This window comes from Pleurodeles waltl, chromosome 8 (genome assembly GCF_031143425.1).
Source record: "Pleurodeles waltl isolate 20211129_DDA chromosome 8, aPleWal1.hap1.20221129, whole genome shotgun sequence".
In the NCBI taxonomy this organism is placed as follows: domain Eukaryota; kingdom Metazoa; phylum Chordata; class Amphibia; order Caudata; family Salamandridae; genus Pleurodeles; species Pleurodeles waltl.
In genome coordinates this window covers 183,628,698-183,642,141 of record NC_090447.1, presented here as the reverse complement: position 1 = coordinate 183,642,141, position 13,444 = coordinate 183,628,698, and the positions used below count along the sequence as shown (strand labels likewise).

Genomic DNA, 13,444 nt, shown 5'->3' with positions numbered 1-13,444 from the left:
ATGAATAGGTCTCAGTGAAAGAATTGAAAACATGAAAGTTTGTTAAAAGTTACATCTGAACTAGCGAATTTCATCATGAACAGAACAATAACAATAGTGGAAACCCTAATATGTTTCCACTTGACTGTACCACCGAGCTTGTGGGAGTAGAGGATAGGGGCAGTGGGGAAGCACAGGGTAAGTGACAGAGATGACTTCCCTCTTGGTTAAGATGGTGTTTTGCACTAAATGTGGCCTAATTAATACATATTAAAAATCGCACTTCCACACATCATCGAAAACTCGTTTGAAAGACAATCATATTACATCAGTTTGTACATGTGAAATCAAGTATGAAATTGCCATCTGCCTATGGTTAATAAAGCACCACAATATAAATGCATACAATTCGTTCACAGTTGTATTTATTAAAATAACATTAAAAAGATTGCCTAGAGGGAAAGAACTATTGATTTAATATTACAAGAATTTGGATAAAAGGCAAGAAGTGACCTGGAGCTTCATATAGCTTGCTGTCTGAAAATGACACTAAGCATCCTCAAATGCAAATTAATGCTTCCCTGTAAGAAGGGTGTTGAAGTCCCCTTAACTGCCTCCGCCATCATACACGCACTCGTTTCACAAGTGTGACCTATAATCTACACAAGTCTGCTGCCACCTTCACAAAGGTACATGACAAACCCATGCATGTTTTAAAGCAACTGGGGCTTTCTTATACGGCCTTTTAAACTGTATGTGTGAGAAAAGCTTGCCGTTCTGCTGCCATGTTGTACGTCTTCAGTGTATGAAGGAGTTTAGGCTTCTGTTGATTATTAATTACCTGTTTTATGTGTGAGGGGAGCTTGCACATCTGTTTTCTGTGTGTGTGTGAGGGAAGCTTGCACTGTAGCTGCTTGTGCTGCTCCTTTTGTGTGCAGCCTGCACGCTACCTGCTGAAATTAGGCAATGGGGGTTATTCCAACTTTGGAGGAAGTGGTAATCCGTCCCAAAAGTGACGGTAAAGTGACGGATATACCACCAGCCGTATTACGAGTCCATTATATCCTATGGAACTCGTAATACGGCTGGTGGTAAATCCGTCACATTTGGGACGGATTACTACCTCCTCCAAAGTTGGAATAACCCCCAATATTTGCAGCACTACCACTGCACATGCTGTGCCTCCTCTGCATATCAGTGATCCTTATAGTACTGTTGCAAGGAGTGTCTCTACTCTGTGTAGGAGTGAAGCGTACTCTGTACAATCTGTGCCCTACCTGTTCTCTTTTAAGGAAGCATGCACTGCTGCTGTCCTTTCGCTACCTCTTCTGAAATCGAGTGAAGCTTGTGCTGCTGCTGCTGCATGTGCCGTATTTGTTATGTGTGTGAATGATGCTTGTGATATTGCTGCTTGCATTGGATGCCCATCTTTGAGGGGTGCTTAAATTAATGCTTCTTTGCTGCCCATATAACATTTGGAAGGAGCACAGGTGCTGTCCTTGTAGTGTGCGTTATGAATATGTGGTAACTCGTGCTGCTCCTGCCTAGGCAATACCTCCTTTGTGGGAATATTGTGGTGCTGATGCCCGTGCTGTACCTTTTATGTGTGGGATGGAAGCTTGCATTGCATTTCTGCTCCCTGTGCTGTACTAATTGTGTTTATGCAAACGGTTTAACCTGTTGCTGGACATTCTGCTTCTTTTCTGCCTGTCTTCAAAATCATATTCACTGTGCAAAATCCCACACTGATAGCAGTGTCTAGTGTAATACAGCCCTTGCTGATAAATCTACCTGTCGTGGATATAACCTCAGATGGCTAATATAACTTCTGTGGTCCTTCTTGCCTCAGGCAATACACAGATCTTCTTGTTACAGTGCCTTACTTTAACTGCCCTAACTTCCCCATCTGCAACTAAGCACCTGCTTTTATAATACACAGTATCTCAGATTGTGCTTTGAATGTTCTGTACCCTGCTGTCTGAGCACCAGAGGTGCTGGCAGCACCTTGGTTTAAGCCCTGTCTGCTCAGCGAGCTGCACTGAAGAGTCGGGAGTACAAGGAGGATGGTGCACTTGATTATCCAAATGGAGAACAGTAGTAACCAAGGCCTGAGCCAATCGTGGTAAAAAGTAGGACTCGCCAAGACTACCTCCAAATAGCACCACACTGTCCCAGAACGTGGAGAAGCGGTATCACCATCCTCTTATTTGAATATGGTCAAAGGCCTTAACTTGGCAGAGATGGCCTGTTTCTTGAATACTTTGATTTCTTTCTATTTTAAAAAAAAATAATAACCAGAAAGTATAAACGTTTACGTTGAGGATTTTGCTATTTGGCCAGGTTGTTAAAAATGTAGATTTTCCATCCAAACTGCTCCAAGACGTATTGTTTTTTAGACTTGGCATGCAGTTCTAGGGGATTTAACAAGTTATCACCAACTGTATTGGCAAACTAAAGAAAAAAGAGTCTTTATGTAAACTTGACTGCACACGTAATTTGCATTTTTGGGGCTCTCTTTGATCTTTTGGCTGTGTATACCCACAACACGCTCTTACTTCCAAATCCACTTAGCGTGTGACTTTTCCAAAGAGCGGGTACAGGCAGCAGTAAAACGCGTCGAATAATCACTAGCATAAGTGAAAATAAGATTAGGCTGTTAAACCTTTTAGCTGCAGAATGCATTGATTTGTTTGGGGCTCTGCACCTACTGACAGTGCTTTGTTGTGAAAGGGATCGAAAGATGTCAGGGTATTACAATTGTCAGTTGTCTCGAGAATGTGTCCATTGTGTTTCATTGTGAAAAAGGCGTATTCCTGTGGCAGAATAGTCCTTTATGCTGAAGTCAAGTTTATTTTAGTTAACTCCATAACTGGCAAACCACACCAGCGACGGGTCTGCGAAACAATCCTCAAAACCAGGATGGAAAGGAGCTACACTCTCTTGGTGCTGGAAAGCCAAAACGAACTTGCCCCATGGAACATTGTGTGTTAAGTTACAAAGTACGTGTTTATGTGGTGTGCATTCTACAGCGTCAACAACGTTCAATACATTATCGCCCATGATGCGAGAATTCCATCACAGACCAGCCTCTGCTGGGGTTTTCTGAAACTTAACGCAAGTTAGTGTCTCACCTTTCACGGGGTCTTTGACTTTGTGCTGTCACTTGGTTAGTTATAAATGCAAAGTAATGAAGTACTGCATCAGTGGAGCAGACAGTGATTTCAGGGTGGTTGTATGTAGTTGCCAGTGCCTACATGAGTAATTAGGAGTCACTTCATATTAAAATATAACCATTTAGAAGCAAAAAGAAGGCAAAGAGGATGAGAAATTCTATGCCTGCGGATGTGTTTTCGTCTTACTGCAACGCTTGTAAATCAGCAGTGTGTTAAACATATCATGACAAAAGGCATTCAAATCCTGGCGATGGAACTGGGCATATATCCATCAATTTCCCTTTGATAAGTTTCAAGGCTACTAACCGTGCATCTGCGACTTTTTCCCCAAAATCTCCTGTTTGCCACTTGTGCTGTAATGGGCTATTTGATCATTGGAAACCTTTCCCAATTTGTATTTGTCATGTAATTATGCACAGTTTACACATTGAGGATCATAAGGTGGGGAATTTTGCAAGACTGTTGACTAACAGTAAGAGACTATGATAGCCTTTTTAGTTTTTTTGCGGTGTCCACGACAGGTGGTGCTACATTCAGGAACACAACTGTGTGGTGTTCTAACTTTCCACCACACCCTCGGTACCCTGAGGTGTTAAGCCAGGAAAAATTAAGTAATGCATATATTGCTTGTAAACATATGCCCAGTAAGCATATGAGCTACAGATGTAGATATGAAAGCTTTACATTAAAAACTTTCGAGTTGTAGTCTGGGCACAGAGTATACCGATTAAAGGAACTGAAATTGAGCCGTGCATAATAATGTCTACTAGGATGATGGTGAAGTTATGAATGTATTATTCGTGTTTTTTAAGAAGGAAGTGCCTTACATAGATGTCATGCAAACCACAAGTACTTCAAGACACAGTTGCTCGGTTTGCACCAGCCCTGACTGAAACACTCTTCAGGTTGTAATTGTTATACCACTTGCAGACTACAACGATTCCTTTATTGTTTTTTTTAATTGTTTATTGGTATTTTATAACTTAAAACACAAACCACCAAGAAAATAGCATGTGCAACCAAGACCGCCATTCCACAAAGGATGCATTTTATATTTGTTACAGTATTTCTTAATCAACTTTATCACATTTCCAATAAGTATCCACTCATATCGTCCTCCCATCTGTATAGATCCATTTGAGATTGTCCCCTCTCCATACACTCTGTGAGGCCTGTTGTTGGGGGGGTTAGGGAGGTCTGTACGTTTTTTGCAAGTAACTCTCCACACACAGCTAGGAGTTCTGTAACTCTCTCACCCCTTCAGGCTAATTTAATGCGTTACTCATCTGCAATTGCTCATTCCAGCACCTCTTTTTTTCCACACCATGACCTGTGGAGCCCATGAAGCCACCTAATGTATGACTATTTTGTGCTTTACCAGCACTGTATACAGTGCTACTATGCGGAGTTAGCATTTTATGGCGCTTTTGCTTTCTCAGTATACCAAGTAAGAGTAGTTTCACAGACCTTTCTAGTTTAAGTGTTGTGATGTACAGTATCTTCTTCGTTTCCTCCTCAGAAAACCACTATCTGCGGACAAGCCCACATCCAGGCGCGGCCTGTCCTTTACAGCGGAGGGGCCATGCCCCTCCACCATTTGCCCCTCGTGAAGTGTGGCTGTAAGGCTGAACAAAGGTCAGCCTGCCAAACACTCTTCATGTTCAGGTCAGGCAGCCAGGAGCAGACATGCGCGATTAGTGCAGACTCCTGCCTGAGCTGAATTTTGCTGGACTGAAGAGGTCAAAGCTCCTGTGGGCATGACCTCCACGGCTCAGCAAAGGTGCCTCAAGGACCCCCCCAGGTGACGAGGTAAGCAGCACCCAGGGCGAGTGTCAATCAGTGACCCCCTCATCACAGAGTGGGGTGGGGTCAGCAGTCTCACTGACCCCATCGCACTCTGTGACAAAGTTGGAACTGCTGCCTTCCCTCATTGGCTGACCTAAGGTCAGCCAATGAGGGAAGGCAGCAGTCCCAAACCTCCTGGAACCTCTGAGGCTGAAGGTTAGTGTGTGATCTTTTTAAATGAATGTTTGGTGCAAGCGTGCATGTTTGAATGTTGAGTGTTAATGGATGTGCGTGTGTGTGTGTGTGCGCTTCCCGTCCGCACCTCTCCCACCTAAAACTGCCAGCCACAACTGCCCACATCAAATGCAGAAAGTCAGCTGAAGGCACCCCGCATCTCCCACATGCTCAGGCCTATCGGTAAATCACCATGAACTTACAAGATATGAGCTTTGTTCTGTTTGGAACAGTGGTTCTCGTACCATGACTCACCTTTTAAGAGAATTTACTTTCACAACCCACCTACCTTTAACGGACATGAGGAAAGGCGATTTTTTAATGTAACTAAAGCATTGTGTAGGAGCTCGTTGTCATTTACAGACAGCACATTTTTCACTGAAATGGCCAACAATGTTGCACACACAATTTTATTGATACAGCTATGTAGCACACACATGATTGTGTGGAGACCATGCTTCTTTTAATATTTATTTATTTTGTGCATCACGAAGTAAAGTGTCTTGATTTGTTTTGATCCTATTAAAATCTCTTTCCAGTTCATTTATATGTATTTACATTTTGTTGTGTGTTGCCAAAAACAACAGCCTTTATTTTCACACTCCATTTAATCTGGCATGATTGCCACATAGTTTCCTTTAAAAACAACTCTCACTTTGCAGTCAGAGGAAAAATAAGTAAACACCAACCGCCTGTTAAAAGAAGAAGCAGCAGTTTATCAGATGACAAAGCCTGACGTTATATTTCGGTCTTTGAAGCGCTTGCAAATGTGACAAGATAAACACAGAATTTAAAAGCATCTTTATTTATTGCGAGGAGTTTCCCGAACCACCAAAAATCAGCTCACTGCCCACCAAAGATCGCATGCAACACATAGTTTTGGAAGCCCTGATTTAGAAAATGAAACTGAATTGGCTTGAATCTTGCACCTGTTTGACTTACTTGCATGTTCTCTTCCATTCAGCTGTTGTCAATGTGTCTGGACAAACTACATTCCAGCAGGCCTTAGCTCTATCCGTCTGTACCTTCCTTATCTAACTTTAAGGCCTAATTTAGGTCTAATATTAACCATTTCAGCCCCCCAACTCTAACAATTTCTGCATGACAGCATCTTCCAGCTCGTGCAGGCAGTATGCCAGTGCAGAAACTGTCCAATTACTACCTCAAAATGCTCCTGAGCTTGCTCGAGTGTTATGATTCTACTGTTGTAGTATAGGTCTCCTACTTGTTCGCATCCGCCCTCATGCCAGCTGGCGAAGCACATTTCCTTTAGTAAGTTAGCAAACGGCCGCAAGCCCAGTGGACTGTCCTCTACAGAGGGTGATCTTATTATAATATTCTGCAAACCGCATTGTGCCGTACACTCACCATCAGTCTGGTCAAAAATGGAGAGTCCTGGGTGACTTCCCTGCCTATCATAAAGAGTCCTGGGAGTGAGGAAGGTTCATTCGTGTACGACAGCAGGGATTTCGTCCAGTTAGGGCCCTCCTCAAACCAGCTGTTGGCATGCTGCAGTTGCGTTGCTGCCTAATATAGGAACAGGTCTGGTAATTCCAACCAGGGGAGGTTCAAGGTGTCTAGTTTCACCCCGCTTCTTTTTCCCGACCCTGAAGAAGCAGTTTATCATCCTTCCAATCTGAAGGGACATAGATTTTTGTGCGGACACACCACATTCTGCAAGACACATAGGCATCAAGGGAGAACTACCATGTTGGATTCTGAAATGCAATCCATTATAGAATGTGGCAAAGTTTTCCAAAAATCAGCTGAGTGATTCAAGCCTTCCAGTAGTTTACCCACATTGAGGTCATACCATGCCAATTGGCAGCACGTCACCCAGATCACTGTGACCCTATCCCATGTGGAAGATCTTCTCTCGTGCTGTCTGACCCACCCAGAGGAGATAATTGGGTCTTAGCTTTGTTGCTGTGCAGCCCTGACATTGCTGCAATCTCTTCCAATTCCACTTATAAGAGGGGCACACGCCGGATCTTTGAAATATACAAGGACATCATCCATATACAATGATGCAGATGGGCACCACCAGTGAGCAGGCTGCCTCATGGCCCAAACCCCGCCCTCAGGCTTCATGCCAACCCCTTCACTGCAATTGCAAACAGTACAGAAGATCGAGGGCACCCCTGTCTATTGCCCGAACCCCGTGCATCCGGAACAGTGCCTCGAGTGTGCATCCTGGCCACCAAATCCACATATAATAACTGCACCCATTTAATATAGCTGGGACCAAATCCCAATTACCGTAGGACTGCCCACATGTATTGCCTTCTCACTGTATCAAAGGCCTGTTCTAAATCCAAGGCTGCCAGTCCAAAGGATTCCTTAGAGGTCTCCACTGAGTGCAGAACATGGTTCAGTCTCGTAACATTTTACATTGTGGTCTAAAGCCTGTTTGATCAGAGCGTATCAGTAATCCAGTCACCATAAGCAATCTATTGGCTAATGCGCTACATAGCAATTTCATGTCCGTGTTCAACATTGTCAGTGACCTTTAGGAGGTGACATTCGTCGGGTCTCTCCCTTCCTTGGGGACTAATACCATCACTGCATTCCTCCTGTTCAGCGTGACGACTCCCCTTTCTTATGATTCCAGGAAAACGTTCCACAGCCTCTCCAGTATTGGAGAGGTAAATCAATACAATTTCACCAGGAGACCATTGGCCCCTGGGATTTTCCCGTGTGTCAATCACCCCAGCCCCTCCTTGTTGTTGCTGAGCGGTAAATGTATGTAATTTTGCTTCCAGCACCTAGCGACCAAGTGCATCATCCGAGGTCGTGTGTTCCAAAGTAAATCTCTTTTTAAAAATATTCTATGCAGGCTGCCTTAAAGTGATTCCTGGCTATGATGTGTGAGCCATCGTTCCACCTCAGATACAGAACATGGGATTGCGGCCGGTCTCTCCTCAGCAACCATGTAAGCATTCTCACAGGCGTGTCCCCTTCGCAGATCAGCCTCTGCCTGTACTGTGTGTGGGTATATTTTTCCAACCTACACCACACGTCCCCATGTGTGGCTTCACATGAGTTAGTTGCTGCGTATTGTTGGGCTCCAAGTCTGTGCGAGCATCTAACTTTGCCTAAGTGCGTTCAAGTTGTTAACACACCCCAAACACTCGGCCCATGCACTCCTCTCTCAGTGCCACTTTAAAGGCTTCCAATTCCACTACCCTGCTGTCCGTGGACCCTGATTAATTTGGGAGAACTGAGAGGTGCGTTCCTTAACATGGTCTCGGAACACCCTGTCAGATACCACCCCCTTTTGCAATTGATACGACTGGATTTTAGGCTTGACTCACCTTGGCATCACCATAATGCTCAGTGGGGAGGGATGTGAAAGCCACTGAATAAGGCAAGCCGAGTGTGAATATGCACATGTGAATAGTAGTAATATCTGTGCTCTGTCAGGTCCTGGTCCACAGGATTTCTAGTAAGTGGAGATCCTCCATAACCCTCCTCAGTGTTGTTTCCATGTTTAACTTGAGGCTTGGTCTGGAAGGGGTGTTTGTCAAGTTGCCGATCTAGTGGGAAGTTGAAATAATATGCTCATATATGTGGCTGTCCCACTCATCACTTCAGGAAACAATGTCTTATCATCCACATTCGGGGCACAGATATTTACTAAACATGTATCCAATCAGTCTAAACCCCAGTTACAATCGCATACCTACCCATTGGTCAGAGAAAACTACCATGCCGCCCCTGCCCCCAAAGCACAGGGAAAGTATGTAGCTGAAGACACCGAACACTTCCATTTTTAACTCAGTTTAACAACCTCTGATTTAAGAAGATGGGTTTCCTGCAACAGTGCAATTTGTACATTATACCTGCGGAGATATGAGCGTACTCTATACAGCATGGGGCTACTATTCATCCCCCGAACATTCCATGTTATGAGTGTTCTTTTCATAATGTCCCTCATTGCCTAGTAAAAGCTGCACCCGAGCCCTCCTAAAGCAGCGTACATTCTCGTAGCGGTTTTGGTCTCCTTGGTGTGGGGACTTTGACTGCGATCAGTCCACAACAGACAGGTCTGGTTGCATCCTGTAAAAAACACTCACCATTCTTCCTCCCATCCGCCTTACCTACTGCAACTGCAGAGGCAAGGGCACCCCTCGTACTTCTAACCAAGGGCTAACTCAGACCATTCCTCAGCTTATGGCCCACCCATGACTGCATACCAATCCAGCCCCCAACCTTAAACACTAATGTCATTTCCCCTACTGCACAGTATACCCTATTGATAAATAAGAAGGAAAAGAAACAAAATTGTGGAAAGTTTCCGAACAGCCAAAGGCGTGCAAAAATAGGGAACACTGAGCATTTTGAGTCAGCCAGAAGCAGCACATTTGGAGAGTGTGAGGGACCGCAAGTCATTTCCCCTTTCACAAGAGATAGTGGAACCAAAGTTAAGGCTGGTCCTTTAGCGAGCGCCAATCACAGTTACAGAGTGATCCTTCTTAGATCAGCTTCATCCTCTCCCCTCCCATGCATCCCACCAGGATCTCAAACGCAAACATCACACCCGAACCAAGTTGAGGCATTACAATGCCAGTGTTCAGCGTTTGTATTATGTCCAAGCCATCTAGACTGCAGTTCAGTTCCAGCAACCAATTTGAGCCACAGAGAAGTGGGCTTCACTTTCATGGCGCCAGCACCCTCACCCACTGCCAACCCTGTGCAGTCTGTAGAAATTCCAGGTCCTCCGAGCAGGACTCACCATTTTGCCATCAGCACCCCTCAGTGCCAAGCACACCACCAGTATCTTCTGGGTAGACTTGGCCCAAAGATGGTGTCATCATATCTGAGCCCACTACAACACCGCAGCCACTACTACAGTCTCCAGGGCTGTTACAGGGGCAGTTATAATTTGAGGTACCTGAAAAAATAAGAAAGTCCTGTCCTAATACGTGCCTTAGACCCAAAGGAGGCGAGAGACCACCCATCCGGAATACTGTTGGCGAATTCACACTCAGTACTAGCTGGCCACTCCGAGGCCCTCAGGCTTTCACCGGCTCCAAGTCTGACCCTGCCTCTGGCAATACGGTCCACATCAGTCCCTGGTACTTTGACAACACACCAGATTCATGAACTCTGAATGTGTAGGTACCCATAGTCCTGTCAGCTCTGGTACAACCTCATCCAGAGTCGTGCCTAATTATACTTGAGGCACTGCTCTCTCCACTTTGTCTCCTACCTCCACAAAGGAGACAGTACTCTCTACACTCTATTTTCAGCATATACTCAGACATTGATTACAAAGTGGGTGATGAGTTTGTTGAGCCCAACCAAGATGACAAGAGGTATGGAGTGGCAGAATGCTAGTGGACTCGATACCTTCCCTGAAACTGGCCTTCTGTCATCCTCATGGTAATGTGTAGGACACTCAAAGCCCTCAAGTTCCAGCTCACACCACCTTGAAGGTCAAAACTAACGTATTGACAGAAGTTATCTGGGCAGAAAAACATGTTCTGAGCCCACTTTACCACTTAATGAGGCTATGACAGATACCTTATTGGGGGCTTGGGCCAAACCTTTTTTTTACACTTCAGCCCACAGACAAATTGCAAAACTTGTTCACCCTGCTTCAGGCAACCCTGCATTCCTCTCTCGGCTCCATTCCCTCAAAGTTTAGTGGTGCAAGCGTCCACGAGCAGGTCTAAAAACAACACTTTTCCTATCAACGGCAGGATCCAATGATTCTTCCCAGATTGGCAAGCAGTAATAATAGAAAGGTGGGTTCTGCAGATCATTTACAGGGACTATGCCTTATCCTTCCTCTTGTTTCTGCTGCACCTCTACAGTCCCTCCAGCAGCTGACTGAGGACCAGAGCTCCATTTTGCGTCAGGAAGTACAAGCCCATTTAGCCAAAGCGGCTGTTAAGAGGGTGCCAGTGGCAGAAGTAGAAAGTGGTTGTCATTCCTGCAACTCCGTAGTTTCCAAGAAAGACAGCAGCTTTTGTCCCATTTTAGGCCTGAGCCCTCTCAACGCTTTCCTCCTGAAGGAGAAATTCAAAATGCTCACCCTGGCCCAGGTCTTATCTGCCCTCAACACTGAAGACTGGTTGGTTGTCCTGGACCTGCGGGTCGCCTATTTCTTTCTACCTGTCCTGCTGGTCCCCTGGTGCATCCTGCAGTTTGTGGCAGGACAGGAGCATTTTCAGTTTGCTGTGCTCCTCGTTAGTCTCAACAGTGCCCCTTGACCTTCACAAAAGTGATGGCAGTGGTAGAAGCAAACCTTTGGAGGTCAGGAGTGCCTGTCTTCCCCTACCTCAACAACAGACTTTTGAAAGCGTGCTCAGCCCAGGTAGTGGTCAACCACCTCCAGATTACAGCGAACCTCCCATCATCTTTGGGGTTCACTGTCAACGTACCAAAGTCACACCTTACTCCTTCTCAGGAGCTTCCCTTCATCTGAGCCATTCTGGACATGGTTTAGTTTTGTGCTTTTCCCACGTGCAAAAGATTCAAGGACTTTCAGGCTGTGATCCTGATCTTTGAGTCTCGGTCCTGGATGTCAATGAGGTTGATTCTGAGGCTGCTGGTATTGATGGCCTCCTGCACTCTGCTGGATGAGCGCACCAGGTGGCATATTCTAAAAGCCAGTAATAAACATTAGGGTAATTAAAAACAAAAACATGTCTCCGTTCTAAATACATAATACATCTAGTTGTTTTTTTGGTAATCTTCACTATGATGGTTTATTAGTAGTGACTTTAGACAGCTGTGCTTGGAAAACACATATCATGGGTGCGCATATTGACTACGATGACAGAGCCCTTTCACTGCTCATCCAATTGATGACATGCAGGGAGAAACTGGTCATAAATCTAGTCACCCTTATTAAGAAACAACCTCACGCCCACAGAGTTTCAGTCTGGGATAGGTTGTCAAAAAGTTTCAGCATACCTGGAAGTTAACCTGCCATTTTTGTAGAGAGAGAAGCTTCCTTAGTCGCAGTTTATGCTTGAATAGTTGATGCCTTTGAGCATTTCCAGAATACGAGGAGCTCTGTTTCCAACATGTTGGATCTCACCTGTTTCAGCTAAGGGATCTTTCATCCTAGCCCTGCTTCAAAAATGTTGGAGATTTCAATATTCAGGTTTGTCAATTCAACAGTCGATCATGTGCCAGTTTGTCGATTTGGTGATGCTGTCTTTTGTGAATGTCATATGTGTGTTTGGATAATACCACAAGACGTTTAGTTTCTTTGCTCCAGTAATTTTAGTATTATTATAAATTGTTCAATTTTTAACTCTTACACCTCTAAATTGGTGATGATGCAGAGACGTGTATGGCTTCAAATGTGGTGGATAGTAGGTTTCAATACTGTTGGAGTTCTTTCTGTATTATGTTGTTTTAGTTGCAGACCATTGTTGCAGTGGTGTCAGTAGTAGTGGTAGTAGGTATAACACAGGTGTTCTTATCTGCTGCATGCCTAAGCAGATCGTGGGTGAATCTGCCATTTTTGGAATCTGCTTCTGTGAGTAGAATCATGACAACAGATATGCAGTGGATTCCTGGAACCACGTTGACCTGCCCAACTCATGCCTTCATGGCCTGCAAATGATTCAAAGCGATACAGGCTGCCCATGCCGCGAATAGCTAGTGATTGTTTACATGCAAATGCCTTTTTTGTGTCACAGTAGAGAGCCTTGTAGGAATCACGTACAGCACACCTGTACATGGCGGCCACGTGACTGAAGACCTGAAAGTGTCCTATCAGTGCAGTTGGAGCTGCAGCGAAATAAAAGGATGCATTAGCATTTGAGTTCTGTTTTTATCGTGTGGTGATAAGGGTTACTTGTGCTGGAACCTATGTGAAGGATGGTTATTTACAAAGAAGTGCTCTCTTCATTTGCCATCATGTTCCCTATACCTCAGGGCACATAGCAGTGTACTGAAGCTTGACCTACCTGACCGTCTGATCTCAAGGAAGAAGATTCTGACGCACCCAAACGGTGCAGCGTTAGTCAGTGTGGTGGCACTCGGAAGAGGCTCACTCGCCGGGGGCTGGTGGAGTATATGTTCCAGATCTCAGTTTATGTGTTGTCATTTCCATCAGTCCCCTTAACACTTTCTTTTACACACTCCTCTTTTCCTCCACTCACAATTATGATGTCTCCAACTGTGCGCATTTCCACCTTTTCTGCACTTACCAGGACTATGGCATTTACCCAGATGTGATGAATGTGATCCTAGTGTTCCACATCACATCAGACTGGGACGTCTAACTTCATGTGCGTGCAGTTTCTGTA

The 13,444-nt window shown here is 44.8% G+C and overlaps 1 protein-coding gene across 8 annotated transcripts in view; it reads left to right on the top strand.

The window, feature by feature from the left end:
- The window catches only part of SYNJ1 (synaptojanin 1), a 767,318-nt gene that overhangs the window by 25,802 nt on the left and 728,072 nt on the right, over positions 1–13,444 (top strand). The window lies entirely within an intron of this gene.